This window comes from Phoca vitulina, unplaced genomic scaffold, assembly GCF_004348235.1.
Source record: "Phoca vitulina isolate PV1807 unplaced genomic scaffold, GSC_HSeal_1.0 scaffold12, whole genome shotgun sequence".
NCBI lineage: Eukaryota > Metazoa > Chordata > Mammalia > Carnivora > Phocidae > Phoca > Phoca vitulina.
In genome coordinates, this window is record NW_022589715.1 from 454691 (window position 1) to 477270 (window position 22580).

The following is a 22580-nucleotide window of genomic DNA, read 5'->3' on the forward strand; positions in this document are numbered from 1 at the left end:
CCCGTGCCTCGGTTTCTTGAACTGTAAAATGAAAATAATAAAAGTAGTAGCTACTTCATAGGATTATAGTTGATTAAATGTTAATGTATGTGTATGTATGCATGTGTGTATATAAATATGTGTATTTCCAATTTGCTCATACAGCCCAGTAGCATTGAGCACACAAAGTATCTGGATTTTGGCATCTAAATTCCATTCTCCACTAAAAAGAACCAAGACTACTTGAAGAAATGGTTGATTCCAGGTCTGAGGCAGGGAAAATACAAGATGAACCTGGAACATCTTTTTGTGCTATGTCAGAGTCACAGGAACCACTTTGAAGGTGCTCTCATCGACCAAATCTGTAACAATTTGAACATTAAAAAAAAAAGCAAAGGGATATAACCTATTGAGTAAAGAACAGGGCCATGGGGCACCTGGGCTCAGCCGGTTAAGTATCCTACTCTTGATTTCAGCTCAGGTCATGGTCTCAGGGTTGTGAGATCAAGCAAGCCCCATGTCGTGTTGGCTCCACACTCAGCAGAAGTCTGCTTCTCCCCTTTTCCCTCTGCCCCTCCCCCCACTTGTGCATTCTCTCTCTCTCTCTCTCTCTAATAAATAAATCTAAAAAAAAAAAAAAAAAGATTCTCTCCCTCCTCCCCTCACCTCCTCGTTCTCTCTCTCTTAAAAAAAAGAACAGGACCACAATGGTATATCTATAGATAGATAAAGGTCATTTTTAAAGTAGAAAGTCATGTGGAAGAACTGAGGGAATTAGAAAAGCATCATTTGACAACCATAATAATAATAATTATGGATGCTAAAACTAGTGGATGAAAGTTTGAGGAATAACAGAATATTTCCATAGTCTCAGAATATCTTTCCGCAAGATACCTATTAAGTACAAAGAGTAAACTAATAACTTGACAGTGGAGAAATCTGGTTGATACCACCTTAACCAATATTAAAGATAATATCACTAATAGTGGGACAAACCAATATTATATGCCTTTTGAAGCACTGACGAGAACTCAGCATTGGAAAAAAAAAAAAAAACAGCAACAAAAAACAACTCAGCATCACTTCTTGCCAAATCACTTAGTCTGAATCTAATCAGGAGGAGCTATCAGATAAATCCAAACTGAGGGACTGTCTACAACACAACTGACCTGTGCTCTTCAAAAATATCAATGTCATTTAACTATGAAGAAAGACTGCCAGATTAAAGGATGCTAAGGAGGCATGACAATTGAATGCACACATAGTGTTGTATTTTCTTCTAATTTAGAAGACATTTTTAGGACAAATGGTGAAAACTGAATGTAGATTAGATAATAGTATTACATTAATTACAGTTCCAATGATTTTAGTAAAAACTCACTATTGAGGTATTTAGAGATGACATAATGTAACTCACTCTTAAATGGTTCATGAAAAAAATTACATATAGACACATACTTATGAAGGGGATAGGGAGAAGCAAATGCAAACTTAACAATTGGTGAATCTGGGTGAAAGATATTAAGGAGCTCTTTGTCTTATTTTTGCAACTTTTCTGTCTGAAATTCTGATTTGTTTATTACCTTGATTATGGTAATGGTTTCATGGGTGTATGCATATGTGCAAACTCATCAAACTGTATACATGAAATATGTGCAGTTTTTTGTGTATCAATTATACATCAATAAAGTGGAAAAATTTTAAATGTAAAAGAGCTTAGCATGGTGTTTGGCACATAATAAGTATATGTGTGTTTGCTATCATTATAAGGATAGATTAGAAACCTACGGTATGTGAAGATAAAAGAATGTGAGGGTAAAGATCATGAATGTAGGTGACATTTCCCCTAGAGTGTCACAAGTCCCAGGAATCCCAGGACTTGTAATAGTTTATTTTAGTGTCTAACATAGCCTATTTTTTTTCACTTGGAAAGAATTGAAAAGCATATGATCTTAAAGTGGAAAGTAAAAAATAGCTTTTTATTTGAAAAGAATGGAAAGATTTTGTAGGCAGATCATAAGCACACCATCTGGTTAACTCAAGAGAAATCCTAGAACTTAGATTCCACATTTTTTATCAGCCATGTATGGTTTAAGATAGACCTCTGTAAGCTAAAAATACCTAATCTATTTGTCCTGCTATTCATAAGTTAATTGAAAATGCCATCAATTGCAATGCTAACGATTTCATTTATCCTACCTAAGAATCAGAGTCCATCATGGTTTGTATTTCTCAAGTTCGGGTGTTCAACTCTGTGCAAGACAAATTCATCATGTAAGAAGTAGGCAAGGGGCGCCTGGGTGGCTCAGTCGGTTAGGCGTCTGCCTTTGGCTCAGGTCATGATCCCGGGGTCCTGGGATCGAGCCCCGCATCGGGCTCCCTGCTCGGCGGGGAGCCTGCTTCTCCTTCTCTCTCTGCCTGCCACTCTGCCTACTTGTGTTCTCTCTCTCTGTCAAATAAATAAATAAAATCTTTAAAAAAAAAAAAAAAAAGAAGTAGGCAAAGTTGGCACAGTAGTGTCTAAAATTAAATAAATTTTAGTTTTTGTTTTTTTTTTTTAAAGATTTTATTTATTTATTTGACAGAGAGAGAGACAGCTAGAGAGGGAACACAAGCAGGGGGAGTGGGAGAGGGAGAAGCAGGCTTCCCGCTGAGCAGGGAGCCTGATGCGGGGCTCGATCCCAGGACCCCGGGATCATGACCTGAGCCGAAGGCAGACGCTTAACAACTGAGCCACCCAGGCGCCCCGAATAAATTTTAGTTTTTAAATACAATCACACTCAATGATCCCCAAGCAGGTATAATATTGCCTTCAGCAAATATTTTGCAAAGTCTGGAGACATTTTTGGTTGTCACTACTGGGTGGAAGGAGGGTGAGAAGGGGAGGGAATGTTACTGGCACCCAGTGTTAGAAATCAGGGATGCTACTGGGGCACCTGGGTGGCTCAGTCGTTAAGCGTCTGCCTTCGGCTCAGGTCATGATCCCAGGGTCCTGGGATCGAGCCCCGCATCGGGCTCCCTGCTCAGCAGGAAGCCTGCTTCTCCCTCTCCCACTCCCCCTGCTTGTGTTCCCTCTTGCTGTCTCTCTCTCTCTGTCAAATAAAATCTTAAAAAAAAAAAAAATCAGGGATGCTACTAAATATCCTACAATGCACAGGACAGCCTCCTACAACAAAGACTTATCTGGTCCAAAATGTCAATATTGCCAAAAATGAGAAATCCTACACAAATTAATGCATTTTCTAAAATGCCAAGCAGTTAAAGTGCTACCAGGGATAGAATAATGCTTCTAGTCCTATCTCGATACAGAATTTTATCAGCTAGTTTGTGCTTAGTATATAATAAATATTCAGTATTTATTTGTTTAATTATCAAAAATTTGTGCTGCTCTTATTCTATGAGTATTTTTTATGGTTTTCCCCTTATTTATGTATGAACTAAAACTGGACCAGAACTTCATTACTAGCTACCTTGTAAGTAGCCCACCCTTGTCTCAAAATATAGCAAGGGAGAGATTTTTATACAAGATTATAGATAAACTAGGTTACAGGAAAGTGGAGAACAGCTAATATACATTGGAGATAGAGTATGAAAGAAAATTTGTGTGGCTTCTAGTATAATGAAAGGATTTTCAATGACATTTTAGACATTTCTTAGGAAATCTCATTAAAAACAAAAAGTTAAATGATATTCAATACGGGGATAAGAATCCAGCCCTGAAAGAGTTCACATACTGTGCAAGTTTTTAAAGCTGTTCAAGCCACAGCTACTTGTCCCAACAAATGGGAGAGGATAAATATCTCCCCGTCCTCTTTTGCTTATTTTGTGCTTGAGCAAAATGATGTAGTAGGAAGGTACTTATCAATGCTCTACTCAGGAGCATAGCTTGAAGGTGCCCCCATTAAAATGGAGAAGTTAGAAAGTGCTGAGAGTTCCTTTACACCATCATTCGGTTTTATTTCTCACTAGGCAAGGAAATGTCCACAAAACCTTCATCAATCTGTAGCAAAACCTCAGGTCATCTGATATTTTTTTTAAATTGTGCTTAATATCTTGTATTCCATGACTACCTCACATGTCTAGAAATCTTTGAAGTAAAAAATAAGTGATAATTACTTAAGGAATACAAGTATTAATATTCTTTTTTCAAAATAACATTTATTTGAGAGAGAGACAGAGATAGCGAGAACACGAGCGGGGTTAGACCCAGGACCCCGGGATCATGACCTGAGCTGAAGGCAGATGCTTAACCAACTGAGCCACCCAGGCGCCCCCACGTATTAATATCCTTTAGAAACTATTATCAAATTTCTTACTTAACTGCATTTATTAATATATTTATTATTTTCTAAAATGTTCTAGATCTATTACCAGTTCTCCCCACATTTGATATGCTAAGAACAAAAATTATTATGCGCATTTGCAATTCAATGCATTTTTATTTTTATTAACTGTTTTAAGAATTAAATTAATATTTAGTAAAAAAATAATTAACCAGTCCAGAGGACTTACAATGAAATACCACAGCCTCTTGGGGTGCCTGGATGGCTCAGTCGTTAAGTGTCTGCTTCGGCTCAGGTCATGATCCCGGGGTCCTGGGATCGAGTTCCACATCGGGCTCCCTGCTAAAGTGGGGAGCCTGCTTCTCTCTCTCCCACTCCCTCTGCTTGTGTTCCCCTCTCGCTGTCTCTCTCTCTGTCAAATAAATAAATAAAATCTTTAAAAAAAAATATTACAGCCCCTACTGCTTCTTCCCCACTCATTCCAGTACTGCTTCTCTGTGGCAACTCATTTGTTTTTGTTTTTCATATAGTCATCTTTATAACTAAATAATAGTCCTATGTTAATATTTCTTGATGTATCAATTGTAGACATTTACTCCTACCTTTGAAAGGTAAAGATTTTTTTTTTTAAGATTTTATTTATTTATTTGACAGAGTCACAGCGAGAGAGGGAACACAAGCAGGGGGAGTGGGAGAGGGAGAAGCAGGCTTCCCGCGGAGCAGGGACCCCGATGCAGGGCGCGATCCCAGGACCCTGGGACCATGACCTGAGCTGAAGGCAGACGCTTAACGACTGAGCCACACAGGCGCCCCTAAAAAGTAAAGATTTAACTACTTAAGCTATTCTCTCTCCGCTCCGGTTATAGTACATTATCTTTACTTATTATATTGAAAGTCTTTATAATTTAAGCTGCTGTTTCTTGTTCATCAGCTTTTTTTTTTTTTTTACAGTAGTTCTTGTCTCCCCAAGCCGTTACCATACCTTCCTTTCCTTCTCTCCTTCCAACTGACCTCTGTCAGCTTCACTTTTGCTTTCTATCTTTTAATTTTATGACATCAAGGTTAATGACAACTACATTCTGTTCTGTAGCCATAGACAAATATTCAATGTTTTGTCCACAATCGATTCTAAACTTTGAATGGCTGTCAACAACATTTGCTCTGTTATCACAATGTAAACATTACTCAGTGCAGAAACAGGTGCTACCCCGGGACAACATTTCCTCTTTCATGAGTCCACTTTTTGACCCTTCTCTCTGCCACTTAAGAGAAAATGTCCCTTTCCTTGAATTCCATCATGTTCAAAATCAAGCCACATTTTAGTTTACTTCATATCTGGGCCATGGCTATCTTGAGATTTTGTTTTATTTGTTTTTCCTACAAATCCCAATTGCCTTTCTTTTTCCCTACTGAAGAGAAGACATATGTACCTCTTTTATCCATCCATAGCATGAAATACTTCCGTTCTTTGAATACGTGGAGCCCACTGACTTATGTCCTCGGGAGATAGATGCCTTCCAGATCTGCCACATCTTGGCATTGTTCTTTACTGGACTCTTGGTTAGTTACTGTGTTCTTGTGTCCCATGTCTTCTTTTTCGATTTTTGCCCTTGTTTGCTGACACAGATTAATATATTTTCACAAGGATTTCTTGTCTTCTAATTTAGGATATGTCCTTGATTTTCCTTTCTGAAAAAGAAGGTAATATGGACCCATTTGAATTTCTTCTACTTTAAATGTTCTCCCCTTGTGAACTTATCTTGCAACCCCCTTCTTAGATTCCTTACAAGAGAAGCACCAATATTCTTTAAAAGGTAGGTGTAGGAGCGCCTGGGTGGCTCAGTACTTAAGTGTCTGCCTTTGGCTCAGGTCATGATCTCAGGGTCCTGGTATTGAGCCCCGCGTCAGGCTCTCCGCTCAGCGGGAAGGCTGCTTCTCCCTCCCACTCTCCCTGCTTGTGTTCCCTCTCTTGCTGTCTCTCTCTCTGTCAAATAAATAAATAAAATCTTAAAAAAAATAAATAAAAGGTAGGTGTATTATGAATTCTATAACTTCGAGTAACCATTGGTTCTCTATATGGTGGAATAATGATCCAAATAATATGGAAAAACCTAATATGTGTTTTGCAGCATAAAAGTTGTCAGCTTTTATAGAAGTTGAGTGAATTTGACCAATTTTGTCAAATTGTCTTGATTTTAACAGTGTTTCCCAGTAACATAGATTAACTCAATATAGGGGTGTACAATTTAATTATTGTAGCTATTTAAAGAGAAGACCTAAATTATAACAAGAAATTTTATTTTTTAATAACGGACATGAGATAAACTTTTCTTTAGCCTAAAGAATTTAAGCATATTTTAATGTTTAAAATGTTTTTTTTTTTTAAAGATTTTATTTATTTATTTGACAGAGAGACACAGCCAGAGAGGGAACACAAGCAGGGGGAGTGGGAGAGGGAGGAGCAGGCTTCCCATGGAGCAGGGAGCCCGATGCGGGGCTCGATCCCAGGACCCTGGGATCATGACCTGAGCCGAAGGCAGACGCTTAACAACTGAGCCACCCAGGCACCCCATTTAAAATGTTTTTAAAATACAGTTTTTAAAATATTAATTATTTCTTATAAATATAGCTTAGAATAGGATTGATTCAGAAGCCTGAGACTAAAGGCAGGTAAAAATTGAGGCTTTTAAAAGGTGTCCATAATCCCAGAGTCTTTTCTGCAATTATGAGTTAGGGAGGTTGATCAAACTTAAGAGATCTGTCAGAAGGATATGATAGATAATATAAAAATCCTGGACATCAGTAGAAACTGGAATCTAAAACCAAGAGTTGGATAATAATAGTCCCCAGAACTGAACAGTCAAGATTCATGGAATAAATGGAAGGCAAGTATCCCAGCTGCAAAGAAATAATAGCGGTAAAAAGGATTACCCAATCAGCAAAGACAAATACACAGCTTGTATACAGAGATGCTCTTCAGAATATTTGACAACCAATCGGGAACAAAGACTAATCAGAATTGAAGCTGACCATGGCTATGGAACAGTGCCTAGAGGACCCTGCTGCACAGAGCATTAACTCTTGAGTGGATGCATTGGAGGGAGGGCCCGGGTGGCCTCCAGGTGGGAGGGGAAGTGTGAGGAAACACTGGCGTGTCCAGCATAGTAGCTGTTTCAGTATTTAAACCACCTGTCTAGCCATGCTGTTAGTCCTGGCTCCCTGAGGTGGTTTCCAGTCTGGAGAACTTGCAGTTCTGGAGATCCAGATAATTTTCTAATCATCTATGCAGGAACTCAGCTTCCAAGATATTAAACGAAAATCCAGTTCTCAGAAACTGAGTAACAACTGTAGAAACTCAGCTCCAGAAGGGAGCTTATGCCTGAGGCTGGAAAACCTGGAACAAAAGTTAGGTTAGAACAAGCAGCAAAGCCAGAGGGCTACTGAATTTGGGCTCTGCATGTCTTATTAGCCTGGGGTCAGGTTGGAATCACAGTGAAGGGCAGACCAGGACCATGGTGGGAAGGGGGGGCGCGTAGTAATGAGAATAACCTGGATTAGAACTTGAGGGTCCAGGCACAACATTTCAATGTATTCTAAAATCTTACTGATTGTACGAGCTAGGGTTTAGTGCAGGAAACAGAAACCATTGGACTTACCTTAAGCACAAAGGGATATATTATATAGATTTATGTGCTTAGAAGATCTTGGAAAGGGCTGAAGAGCAGGTTCTAGGCTGGGACGTGAGGAATGACTTCTAGAGCAATATAGAACTGACTCACCAGGGGGCTGCCTTCTGAGGCCACTACTTGGGATGACTGAGTTCAAGACCACAATACCATGGAGGCAGGATCTGTGGATGCAGGGTTCAGGAGTCCAACATGGCTCCTGTTGCCACAGTAAGCGCACTCCAACCCCCAGAAAGCTGTAGAAGGAACACTGAAGGTGCTGTTGTAAAACAATAAAATCTCACATGTCTGGGACCTCACCTGCAGCAGAAAAGTAAGTAGGAAGAACAAGAAAAGAGTTCTCACCTGATTCTGCCCTTCCAAATCTCACTTGAACGTGTCTAATTGACAGAAGCCAACTCACATCCAGAGTTGGACCTGCGAAAGAGCCAGGATTGCAGGTTTTGGTGTTCTAGCCTCTCCTGTTACAGGAAGGCACCCTAGAGAAGGTTAGAATGCAGGTTGAGTAAGCCAATCCACATTATCCACTAAAATGATACACCCATTTTGAAGTACAAAGAAATACGCTGAGTGGGAACAGAAGGGACCCCTCAAGGTATCAGCTAAAGGCAAGATGCTGTGCAGGAGCTCCAAAGTGAAGATTAAACATTTTTCTGTGGTGTTTATAATCACTATGGCCTTGATTTGCTTTCAATAGTTAGTACCTAACGGGTCAATCTTCTTTCAGGAAACTTACTTGACAATTTTATTTTGCAAATGTGTAATGCATCCATATGGTTCAAAATTTGGAAGTTTCACAAAGCTTTGTAGTAACTGCCCTTCAGCTACTCGGTTATTCTCCTTAGAAGTAAACACTCATATCTTTTTGTTTTTAATTATTCTAGTACAATCTGCTCTGGATTTTTAAATTTTATTTTTTATATTTTTCATTTTAATTTTTTTAAGTAGGCTCCATGCCCAATATGGGACTTAAACTCACAAACCTGGGATCAAGAGTCACATGCTCTACTGACTGAGCCAGCCAGGCAACCCCCAACAACCATATCTTTTCTGTGTGTATTTTTCCAGAGCTATTTTATTCATATATATGTATATATGTGTATCATAGTCTCCTTTCCCCTTTTACACAATGATGACCTTTATGTGCATTGCTGTGCCCTGAATTTTTTTAAAAGATTTTTTTGTTTTTATTTGACAGAGACACAGCAAGAGAGGGAACACAAGCAGGGGGAGTGGGAGAGGGAGAGGCAGGCCTCCCACGGAGCAGGGAGCCCAACACGGGGCTCGATCCCAGGACCCCGGATCATGACCTGAGCCCAAGACAGACGCTTAATAACTAAACCACCCAGGCGCCCCTGTGCCCTAAATTTTTTTGAATCATTTCCCAGTAAATCTTGGACATTATGCCATATCACCACAAAAAGAACCTCTCCATTCTTATTTATAGATGCTTAATCTTCTACTATATGATTAAATACCATAATTTATTTAACCAGCTCCCTATTGGTAGATGTTTAGGTTGCTTCTTTTGCCTTGAACAATAATCTTGTACACATGCCATTTCATAAGTCTGATGGCATAGTCATGGGATATTCCTAGATGTAGAATTGCTGGAATTTTCAGTATTTAAAAAAAGAATATGGACTAGAAATGATGAGGAACATCTGGAGGCATTAAGCTAGTTCTGGTCATTCTAATGTGCTTAGATTGGGGTCACCCTATGGTGAATCCTCTAGGATTTTTTTTTAAGATTTTATTTATTTATTTGAGAGAGAGAGTGAAAGAGTGAGAGAGAGCACAAGTGGGGGAGAGGGAGAAGCGGGCTCCCTTCCGGATAGGGAGCCCAATGAGGGGCTCAATCCCAGGATCCTGGGATCATGACCTGAGCCGAAGGCAGATGCTTAACCAACTGAGCCACCCAGGCACCCCCTCTAGGACTTTATTTAGGACCTTGTGATTTCACTTGACTGCTTTCCCCTTAATCCTCCAATTTACTATGATCAACTTGTCCTTAAAATTAAGTAAACTTGGGGGTGCCTGGGTGGCTCAGTCGTTAAGCATCTGCCTTTGGCTCAGGTCATGATTCCCAGGGTCCTGAGATCGAGCCCCGCATTGGGCTCCCTGCTCAGCAGGAAGCCTGCTTCTCCCTCCCCCACTTCCCCAGCTTGTGTTCCCTCTCTCGCTGTGTCTCTCTCTGTCAAATAAATAAATGGAATCTTTTAAAAAAATTAATAAATTAAATTAAATTAAGTAAACTTGGGGTGCCTGGGTGGCTCAGTCGGTTAAACATCTGCCTTTGGCTCACGTCATGATCCCAGGGTCCTGGGATCGAGCCCCACTTCGGGCTCCCTGCTCAGTGGGGAGACTGCTTCTCCCTCTCCCTCTGCCTGCTGCTCCCCCTGCTTGTGCTTGTGCTCTGTCAAATAAATATTTTAAAAAATTAAGTAAACTTAACTATTGGGATTTCATCGAGATAAAAAGCTTCTGCACAGTGAAGGAAACAAAAAAACTAAAAGGCAGACTACAAAATGGGAGAAGATATTGGCAAATTATATATCTGACAATGGTTAGTATCCAAAATCTATAAAGAACTTACCAAACTCAATACCCCAAAAATAAATAATCCAGTTAAGAAATGGGCAGAAGACATGAATAGACACTTTTCCAAAGAAGACATCCAGATGGCTTATAGTCACATGAAAAGATGCTCAACATCACTTACCAAGAGGGAAATACAAATCAAAACCATGATGAGATACCACCTTACACTGTCAGAATGGCTAAAATTAACAACACAAAAAACAACAGGTGTTGGCGAGGATGTGCAGAAAGGGGATCCCTCTTGTACTGTTGGTGGGAATGCAAACTGGTGCAACTCTGGAGAACAGTTTGGAGGTTCCTCAAAAAATTAAAAATAGAACTACCCTATGACCCAGCAATTGCACTACTAGGTATTTACCCAAAGGATACAAATATACAGATTTGAGGGGTGCCTGGGTGGCTGGCTAAGCGGGTTAAGTATCTGACTTTGGCTTGCGTCATGATCTTAGGGTCCTGGGATCAAGCTTCCATCGGGCTCTGTGCTCAGTGGGGATTCTGCTTGTCCCTCTGCCCCTTCCCCCACTCATGCTCTCTCTCTCTCCAATAAATAAATAAAAAATCCTTAAAAAAAGAAATTCAAAGGGTATACATGCACCTTGATGTTTATAGCAGTGTCATCAATAATACCCAAACTATGGAGAAAGCCCAAACACCCATCAACTGATGAATGGATAAAGATGTGATATATATACCATGGAATATTACTCAGCCATCAAAAAGAATGAAATCTTGCCGTTTGCAATGACATGGATGGAGTTAGAGTGTATTATGCTAAGTGAAATAAGTTAGTCAGAAAAAGACGAATACCATATGATCTTACTCATATGTGGAATTTAAGGAAGAAAACAGATGAACGTATGGGAAGGGGGAAAAGAAAAGGAGAGGTGAAACAAGCCATAAGAGACTCTTAATGATAGAGAACAAACTAAAGATTGATGGAGGGAGGTGGGTGGGGCATGGGCTAGATGGGTGATGGGTATTAAAGGGGGCACTTTTTGTGATGAGCTCTGGGTGTTGTATGTATGTGATGAATCACTGAATTCTATTCCTGAAACCATTATTGCACTGTATGTTCACTAACTAAAATTTAAATAAAAATAAAATAAAATAAATTTAATTAAATAAAATTCCTCTTCGCAGGACAATTTACCAATATCTATAAAAATAAATAATACCTGGGGGTGTCTGGGTGACTCAGTTGGTTGGGCATCCGACTCTTGTTTTCAGCTCAGGTCATAATTTTGGGGTCGTGACGTTGAGCCACACATCAGGCTCTGTGCTCAGCATGGAGTCTGCTTGAGATTCTTTCCCTCTCCCTCTCCCTCCCCCTCTGCCCCTCCCCCCACTCACTCTCTCTCTCTCTCAAATAAATAAAATCCTTAAAAAAAATAATGCATGTATACTTCACCCAGCAATTCCACTGGAATCACCATAATATCTAGCAATAGGGTCTGTTTAAAAAAAACATTATGGTACATAGAGTCAATGGCATACTGTTAGTTGTATAAAAGAACAAGGAAGCTGTTCATGAACTGATATGGGAAAATCTACTAGAAACATCATTAAGCACAAGAAGCAAGGTGCAGATAACTATGTAGAATATGCTAATTGTGTAATAATAAAGAGAAGGACAATATATACTCATATTTGATTGTAAATGAATGTTTAAAATTTCTAGAATGATACTTAGAAAACTAACAATCGTGGTTAACTATTGGTGGGAGGGAAGGAAAAGCCAGGCAAATGGAAGACAGAAGGATGGGAGACGGGGGTGGCAGGGAGAGGAGGGGAAAAGAAGGAACAATTTTTTTAAAGACAAAGTATAAAATAACATAAACTTTAAGTAAAATAGTCCAGAAGCATAGTATACTGGGAAACCCCATGTTCCTTTGAAAACTCTGGAAATTCCTGTGGTACCCATATATTTTCTAGTTGCCTCTGTCTTTAAGTTCTGCTGACTTCTCTTTTTTTTTTTCTATTTTACCTCCCATGCAGTATTGTCCCTTTGCCATCCTGTGTCAGAGCTGTGCTGTCATCCTGATTCATTCAGTCCCCAAAGCACCACACAAGGATGCTTGTAGCACATTACGGTCCACAAACAACCTCAACTTTTGGATCTTGTTTTTTTTTTTTAATTAACATACACTGTATTATTTGTTTCAGAGGTACAGGTCTGTGATTCATCAGTCTTACACAATTCACAGGCTCACCACAACACATACCCTCCCCAATGTCCATCCCCCAGCCACCCCATCCCTCCCACCCCCCACCACTCCAGCAACCCTCAGTTTGTTTCCTGAGATTAAGAGTCTCTTATGGTTTGTCTCCCTCTCTGGTTTCGTCTTGTTTCATTTTTTACTCTCTTCGCCTATGTGGATCTTGTTCTTAAAATTCCCTCAGTCACTCCCTCTGCATGACTGCCTCTTCACAGAGCTCTGTAGCTGGGTCCTTGTCTCCTCTTTGCTCTTTGCCCCTATCCTCTAGTGTCCCTCCCCAAATTTCCGTGACTTTCTTAAGGCAAAGCAATTTGGCTCTTTCTTTGCCTCTCAGTCTGAGCTAAAAGGCCTCTCTATCAGCCAACCAAAAGCATGTTGGTGTGTGGTGTGGGTGGTGTGTGTGTGTGTGGGGGGGGTGGGTGTGTTAGATTTTTATTTTGAAATAATTTTAGATTTAACAGTGAGGTTGCAAAAATAATACAGAAAGTTCCTGAATGCCTATCACCCAGTTTTCCCTAGTGTTAATATCTTAAATAACAATAGTACATTTACCATTTACTATTACTAATAGTACAAAAACACGAATTAACATGAGTACAACACTGTAAACTAATGACAGACTTTATTTGGATTTCATCAGATTTTCCATTGATGTCCTTTTTCTGTTCCAGGATCCAATCCCAGATCCCACATTACGTTTAGATATTATGTCTCCTTAAGTCTTCTCTGACACTTTCTCAGTCGTTCCTTGTCCTCAAGACCTTTGCAACTTTTGGCATGCCTGGGTGGCTCAGTCGATTAAGCATCTGCCTTCGGCTCAGGTCATGAGCCCAGGGTCCTGGGATTGAGCCCTGCGTCCAGCTCCCTGCTCAGCGGGAACCTGCTTCTCCCTCTTCCTCTGCATCTCCCCCTGCTTGTGCTCTCTTTCTCTCTCTCTGTCAAATAAAATCTTAAAAAAAAAAAAGACCTGGAAACTTTTGAAGAGTACTGAAACTTGTGAAGAGTACAGTCCTTTTGTAGCATGGCCTCTATTTCAGATCTGATATTTTTCTCATGATTAGATTGAGGCTATGCATTTTTAGCAAAAAAATTCAAGTAATGTACTTCCTTTGGAGGGTACATAATGTCAATGTACGAAGTATTTTCAGAATTACTAACCCATATGTTTGTGAGAAACAAGTTTACTAACTAACCAGAGTATATAGGACCTAGTGCAGTTCTTTTTTTCTTTAACTTTATAGTATACAATCAAAATACTGGTTTCCAAAGTTACTTGGATTAATTGTTTTCCACTGCACTCCCTGCAGCCTGCTTATGTTATTGATTCATAATACACTTAGGGTCATTTTTTATAATTTATATTCCATTTTGGATTTCCTTCACAGTCTGGTTGAAAATTTTTTTTAATTTACATTAAGATGTGTTTTTAGGGGCGCCTGGGTGGCTCAGTCAGTTAAGTGTCTGCCTTTGGCTCAGGTCATGATCCTAAGGTCCTGGGATTGAGTCCTGCATCAGGCTCCTTGCTCAGCCAGGAGCCTGCTTCTCCCTCTACCTCTCCCCCTGGTTGTGCTCACTCTCTCTCTCTGATTAAAAAAAAAAAAAAAAGATGTGTTTTTAAACAAAGTATATTCTCTTCAGGAGAAAGATTCTATAGACAGCTCTCTTACAGCAGAGACCAAACTAGGTTAGGTCCAAGGATGTAATTTGTCCACACAGAGGGTTTTTTGTTGTTATTGTTGTTGTTTTAACAATTGTGAATTCCTTGCTACCATTGAAAAGTTGGAAACTTCACACAAAAAGTCCAAACGGACAGCTGTGTTTAAAAGAATCAGATCTATCTACACTGACCCTGCCTTCCTATAGGGCAAGAGTTCCAACTCAGAAGTCTCTGTAGGACAAGGAGGATCCCCTAGAGGAGGTTAGGGATTCCTGCAATTGAGAAAGAGTGCTCTGGGGTCAGAGTGAGGGACACCAGGAAAAGGCAGGATTACAACCCAGGTCCGCTGACCTGAGCATTCCTCTCACTATACCACATTCCCTCCGGGCACTAACATCAAATTAATAAAGTTATACCCTTTTGGGGGAAGTTTAGTATGAATAGTGGCTGAAAATACAGGTTATGAAGTCCCTTGGGAGTTCAAAGTTCAAACCATGACTCCCCTACTTAACTAGTATATGATCTTCCTTATGCCTGTAACTCCTTAGGACTTCAGTGGCATCATCCAAAAGCAGTAAGACAATCTTTTGCACTTTAGGATTGTTGTAAGTCATAGTTAAACTAATGTTCCTCCCTTAGTCTTCTCAAACTGTATACTGCCCAAATGTTGACTTATGTATTGAAAAGTTCACTGCAGTTGCTACCTTATAGGAGAGACTGCTCTTCAGAAGGGCAGTTCATTATCAGATCAGGGAACACCCAGAATATTGACTATTCTGACACAGTGGGGCAGGTGAGAAATGAGAGGAAAGAGATAAGGGGTGAGTGTGATGTAAAGAGGACCCTCCACTTGGAGGAGATCACAGCCACAGAAAAATGTTAGGCGTCCAGGACAGAGCTTGCTAGCCTAGAGAAGGATCCTGAGATGAACAGCACATCACTTCCTGACACGTCAGGTGGCTAGACTCTCCCCATATTATTTTTTATTCAGGAAAACTAGAGTGGGTCCCTTAGAGACACGGATCTGCTTTAAACCAGTGAGGCTGTGGGCATTTGAGCTGAGGCTTGTGCAGGGTGAAAGTATTGATTCCAGGGCAAGTGGTCAGTAGCTAGGTTGATGTACTCATTCCTCTGACTTGTAAATTCTGCTGGACTAAAACATCATGACAGTCAAAGCCTTTACTGTCACATTTTTCCTTCATTCAGCCAACTGTAAGGTCAGGAAATGGGGAGTCTTTGGACATCTCTCTCTCACTCCAGGATTGTTGAACCAATGATGGATTCTACTTTTTATTTATTTATTTTTAAGATTTTATTTATTTATTTGAGAGAGAGAATGAGAGAGAGAGAGCACAAGAGGGGGGAGGGTCAGAGGGAGAAGCAGACTCCCTGCTGAGCAAGGAGCCCGATGCGGGACTCGATTCCGGGACTCCAGGATCACGACCCGAGCCAAAGGCAGTCGCTTAACCAACTGAGCCACCCAGGCGCCCTGGATTCTACTTTTTACAACATCTCACATCAGCCACGACTATCCGTTCCTTTGCTGCCATGCCAGTTCAGGTCACTATTCACTCTCCAGAATCCTACTCCAGGTTACGTTGACATTTCCTCTTCCTGGAACCCTCTTCCTTTGGTTCTCACCATTCAGATTTTAGTCCTAATGGCCTTCCTGGCCACCTTCTCTTAAGCAGCCCCCTCCTGGTCACCAGATCAGGTTCTCTCTTTTACTTCCTTAATTGTACTTGACAAAATCTAAAGTTATCTTGGTTTTTTGCTTGTTTATATTACTCTAGTATATACATTCCATGAGAGTATAGAGACTATAATTGTCTTTTTCACTCTGCACCCCTACAGTGTAGAACAGTGTCTGGCATTTTTGAGTGAATAAATAGATGAATAATCTCCTAATTGGTCTTCCTGTTTCTGCCCTTGTAGAGTGAGGAACGTGAGGCACTTGCCTTGGGTGCAAAATTTTAAGAGGGTGCCCAAAACCTTAGTATTCAGGGTAAATCATAATTTAATGAAATGCTTTTTTAAAATCAGAATAAACGCAAAAAATGGTGGGAAAAAACATCAAAATTTTAACTAAGGGCAGCATCTGCCCTCCCACCATGCTGTTGTACTTTTCTCAAGCTAATCCCCACCCTGGTTCCAATAAAACTTGGTTCACAAAAACAGGGAGGGGGAGTGTAGGCCATTGTTTGTAGATTTGCTTTTTTTCAAGTCTTGCTTTAAAATATGATTTATCTGGGGGCGCCTGGGTGATTCAGTCGTTAAGCGTCTGCCTTCTGCCTTTGGCTCAGGTCATGATCCTGGGGTCCTGGGATCGAGCCCCGCATGGAGCCCAGCATCGAGCCCTGCATCGGACTCCCTGCTCCGCGGGAAGCCTGCTTCTCCCTCTCCCACTCCCCCTGCTTGTGTTCCCTCTCTCGCTGTGTCTCTCTCTGTCAAATAAATAAATAAAATATTTTTAAAAAAATATGATTTATCTGGCTCACTGAGTGTTTTGGCAGGTCTTCACATTTTGCATGGTAGGTGAGCACCTTACTGTTTCTCCCTAGTCGGGGCCCTGATTGTGGCTTTTAAATTTTCTCCTCACACAACAGCCAGAGTGGTCTTTTTACAGGCAAATCAGATCATATCATTCCATTGCTAAAGGCTTTCCTTTGCACTTAATATAAAGTCCAAAATTCTTAGTGTGGCCTACACCTACCCGTCCCTACAAAGACTGGCCCCTGCCTTGCTCTTGAACCTCATTCCCATTGCCTTCCGAACTCCAGGGGCACTTGCTGGAATAAGCCAAATGCCCCACCACCTTCATACAGAATAGTCTCTACCCAGAATATTCTCTTTTCCAAGATACTCCTAAATACTGGCATTTCCTTTCCAGGTTTCAGGTGTTAGCTGGACTTTTTACTTCCGTGGAAAAGCCTGGCTTGACTCTCCAGGCCTGTTACTTTCTCATAGTGCTAGGGTTTCTCCTTCATAGACTTAGCACATTGGCAATTGTGTGTTTAGTATGATGATGATTTGGTTAATGTCTGTCTGCTCACTTGATGGCAAATCCCCAGGAGCAGAGATTATGACTGTCTCTTTGTTCTGTTGTTTCTGTCATCTTTACTCTGATCACATGCCTCGTCTGTAGTATGTGCTTAATAAACACCTAACTCAGTGACTGGGCCATAATAAACTCTTAATAAATGTTTGCAAAGTTATGATTAGAAGGGTAACTCAGAGAGTGTATGAAAGCAAGAAGGAGAGCAAATGAATTTTCTAGGCACTTTAATGGACTTCCAATTCATTCCCACTGGTTTATTTATTTATTTATCTATTTATTTTAGTCTGTGACTTCTTTGATCTCGGACTGCAATCCTATGCTTACCCTTTTCATATCTATAGCTTCCAAGGTGTCTATCCTTACTCCCGAACAGCCTGGTGAATTTTTGTATGATTGCCTACAAGTGTCAAAGGTAAGCAGATCAGGTATCCTTTCAATTAATGCCATATTGAGCTTTTCTCCATAAACAATGGCTGCTCACACCAAAAAGGCACTATGATTTCCTTTTTTTTTTTAAAGATTTTATTTATTTATTTGAGAGAGAGAGAGAGAGAGAGCAGGAGCTGGAGGGAAGGGTGAAGGAAAAAGGAGAAGCAGACTCCCTGCTGAGCCTGGGATCATGACCTGAGCAGAAGGCAGATGCTTAACCAACTGACTGAGCCACCCAGGCGCCCCTCCCCAAGACTGAATTTTAATGATACACATACTAGCTGTTAATATCAGGCCAGATAGAAGTAATTTATAGATCAGCCTTTCCATTACAAATCATTAGAACTTCATCATTTCCTGCATTGGGATAAACCAAATCTGCATGTAAACTTCTGGGCATTAGGGTGATAATTTCTAATTTTTTTTTTTTCGTTTAGAGATTCCTTTATTGTCATCAAACTGCTTTTTCCTCTAAATTTAGATTCCTTTATTACATTAGGCATTTTTTTGGGAAGATTTTATTCATTTATTTGACAGAGAGAGAGAACACAAGCAGGGGGAGGAGGCAAGAGGGAGAGGGAGAAGCAGGCTTCCCACCGAGCATGGAGCCCGACATGGGGCTCAATCCCAGGACCCTGGGATCACGACCTGGGCTGAAGGCAGACGCTCAACTGACTGAGCCATGCAGGGGCCCCCGGCATTTTTTTTATGCCACATTTGTATATGGCTCAATTGTGTGTGTCTGTGTGTGAGTATGTTGTGAGTTTTACTAGAGCGTGTTATAAATGTGCCTAAATTCTAGCTCCCATGGCATGACCTCAGCCACCCATTCAGAGTCCCCCTAGTATTTAGCAGGGAATCTTTAGAGAGAGTGTTTATTCTGTAAGCTCTAGAATCAGTTTTGCCTCTCTCTGCTCCTACGGAGCTGCAGACACAGGCTTCCGCTCAGCCAGTCACCACCTGCAGCTGTGGGCCAGTTGTCCCCTTTGAGGCCTTAGCTTCTACTCTTCTTCCCTAAGACTGGCCCCCACTACCAATGGGGGGAAATAAGGGAAAGAGGGGTGCATCTGAGAAACTGCTCTCTCTCCATGCTTATTTCTTTTTCTTGCCTTGTTGCAGTGACTTCCGTTAAGTTCCAGAACTTCTAGTACTGCGTTGAAAAGGAGTAGTGAGAGTAGATGTCCTTGGCTTGTCCCTGATTTTAGAGGGAAATCATTCAGTCTTTTACTGTTAAGTATGCTGTTAGCTGTAGGTTTTGGGTTTTTGTTTTGTTTTGGTAGATACGTTTTACAAAGTTGAGGAAATTTCCCTTTATTTTTAGTTGGCTGAGAGTTTTGTTTTTTTCTTCAAATAGATGTGGGGTTTTGTCAAATGCTTTTTCCATGTCAGGCCCCCTTTCTGGGTCCACATTTCTGATTCCAACAAATTCCTCTTTCAAAATGATTGTTATTGGGAATTTCTACTTTCTTTAGGCAATCACCACCTATGACCAAAATGGTTTGGCTGGAGACCCTCAAAAGCTTCAAAATAGACTAGACATGAAAATCAGTATATTTTCAAAGTTAGATGTATTCATTCTCAATTCCACATGCAGAAAGAAATCAACACAGTTGATATTGAACATCACCAAGTCTTGTCCAATTTCATTTTTATGATAACTTCAATTTAAGGAATCTTAACCTGGGTCCTGAAACACTTAACTGCAGTTTTTGAGGTCTCAATAAGTGCTCAAACAAAAATACATATTCACAAAAACAAGCAACAAGTTACACTACAGAGTACTCTTTGAAACACTTGTTTTGCAGCCATCTATGGTCATAGGAGTTTGTGGAATGTTGGTTAAAGAAGGTTAAACAGGATTCTTTATCATAGGAGGTCTCAGAGCTTTTGGTAGCCTAATGTGTATTATAAATCTTCCAAGAGGAGAAATATAGGGGGAGTTGTTACCTAAATTTCTTTGATTATGGTAGTGTTTTATTTCAGAACATCTGGGTAGCTTTGGAAAATGCTGGTTCACAGGTGAAAGCAGTCTAAATTCACAGAAAAGAAATATTTTTTTCCTAATCAAAAAAATGTAACACTGCCTAGCAGATAAAACTGTGCCTCAATTCTTTTCAATATAGTATAACATTGAAGTACACTAACTTTAGTGTTCAGGTTATTAGTTTGTTTTCCCTATCAATAAGGGGGGGGGGCTCGATTTGCATTCAAGGCCTATTCAGGTACCCTTTCAGATTAATGAAAAAATTTGGCTCAAATGAGTCTTTTTTTTTTTTTTTAAGATTTTATTTATTTGACAGAGAGAAACACACGGGAGAGGGAACACAAGCAGGGGGAGTGGGAGAGGGAGAAGCAGGCTTCCCGCGGAACAGGGAGCCTGACGCAAGGCTCGATCCCAGGACCCTGGGATCATGACCTGAGCCGATGGCAGACTAGCTTAATGACTGAGCCACCAGGTGCCCCTCAAATGAGTCTTGACAGAAAACAACTTTGAAATGGCAGTTTTTAGTTTCTGCTTGTGTCCTGAGATGTAAAACACTTTTAGAATGACACCCCCAATTACATTTAAATTTATTTGCATACTTTATTTACCTCAAGGCACTCAAGTTTTGAACAGGAGGTTAAGTTAGGAGTCTGGGTTCTGGAGTCAAGCTGCCTGAGCTCAAACTCTAGCTTGCTGTTAACCCCTCCTCCTAAGCTGGGAGACTTTGGATAAGACTTCACCTCTGTGTTTTCATTTTTACAGTTTACAAGTACTTTGGTAAGTTTTACAATTTACAAGTCTTATTACAAACCTAAGTAGGGCAAATAATTTTAAGATTTCCAGTTGATACTTGGAACATTCTCAGAAGGTTTAAGTGACTTATCCAGGTTCATAGTTAGAACTGAAAAATGAAACCGCAGTGACTCAAAATCAGATATTCATTTAGACTTTAATACTTGGGTATTTTTCCACTTTATTATATGTTGCCGCCCAACATCAGATAAAAATGGCATATTTGCCATTCCAAAATGGAATGGATAGATTACATAAATACAACTTTGCATACAAATAAACAGGTTTAAGATGTAGTTGGGATAATCTCTGAAGATTCCTGAAAGAAGTATGCAGGAATGTGGGAAGACAATTAACTTTTCATAACTTTTATTGAGCACCTACTGTATGTGAGATGCTATTCTACACATTTTACATGACTCTTAATCCTCTCAACAGCACTTTAGGTTTTAAGGAAGAAGAATTTAGGCTTTCCAAGATAAAGAATGATCCCAAGAACATACAGTTCTGTATCCTGATTGTGGTACAGCAATCTACACATGATAAAATGACAGAGAATTATACACACAACATTTAAACATCAAATCTCTGCTTTTGATATTGTATTAAACTTATGTAACATATAACTGTTGGGGAAACTGGGTAAATTGGACCTCTCTGTTCCAACTTTGAGTAATACTGGTCAGGTATTTTATAGAAGTCCCTAAATTTGAGTTTGTCCAGTTTTTTGTTTTTGTTTTATTTTAAGATTTTATTTATTTATTTATTTGACACAGAGAGAGCACAAGCACGGGGAGTGGCAGGCAGAGGGAGAAGCAGGCTCCCCGCTGAGCAGGGAGCCCAACGATGCCTGGCCTGATCCCAGGACCTCGGGATCGTGACCTGAGCCAAAGGCAGACGCTTAACTGGCTGAGCCACCCAGGGGTCCCAACCCCTGTTTTTTTGAGAGTTAGACAGGGATTATGGTTTTTGGGGAGGCAAACCACAGAGGTTTGTATTATGTTTGCAAGTGTGAAACTAATAATTATATTTTTATTTTTTTTTGAAGATTTTATTTATTCATTTGACAGAGAGAGCACAAGCAGGGGGAGCGGCAAGCAGAGGGAGAGGGCGAAGCTCCCAACGGAGCAAGGAGACTCATGTGGGGCTCCATCCCAGGACCCTGGGATCATGACCTGGGCAGAAGGCAGATGCTTAACGGACTGAGCCACCCAGGCGCCCCTAATAATTATAATAAAATAAAAAGATTAAAAATATGATCATAGTAAATTTACTTGGCTACAGTTCTTTCTGGCCCAACACCCCCACGCATCTATTAACAATTCACATAACTTGAGTTGTTTGGGGTGTGGCTAAAGACATTCAGCTAAATAATATACTTCCAGCACCTCCAATCTGGCACTTCTGTCCAACAAAAAGATCTGGGAATGGCGGCGTGCAATAGGCACGGGGTACTGAGGTCGTTTGGTTTCTCCCAATCCAGACCAGAGGTTTTTCAGACCGCTTACTTGTAGACTAGAGCCAAGCCCTGGGGTCTTCTTCCGGCCACAACCGAACAGCTACAACAGCGCCTGCAGGGAACCGTCCAGGTGCAGCTGGAACCGCCGCAAAAGACCTCAGCGCATCTCAGACAGGTCCCACCGGCCGGGGTCCCCGCCTAGCGGAAGCACACGGAACCCAACCCCCACCGCCAGAGGCAAGAGAGCGGGGCGGGGCCCAGGCAGTGGCCACGCCCCAGGCTCGGGGTAAAAAAAAAACCCAAACCTGGGACATTGCGAACGCGGAGCTGGCTGGACCAGAGGCGCGTGGCACGCGCGAGCCCTCCCGCGCATGCTCCAGTCGCCCGCTGCCCGCCCCCTCCCCGGGTCCCGCCTCTTTCGCTCCCACTCCCCCTC

General features: G+C 40.9%; 1 long non-coding RNA gene across 1 annotated transcript; it reads right to left on the reverse strand.

Annotated features, from left to right (window-relative positions):
• Positions 1–5228: 5228 nt before the first annotated feature.
• LOC116635990 lies at positions 5229–22501 on the reverse strand. The gene is made up of 3 exons (XR_004300266.1): positions 22194–22501; positions 8294–8427; positions 5229–5951 (listed from the first exon to the last, which is right to left on the reverse strand). It is a non-coding gene; the product is annotated as an uncharacterized LOC116635990 (long non-coding RNA).
• Between the last annotated feature and the right edge of the window lie 79 nt (positions 22502–22580).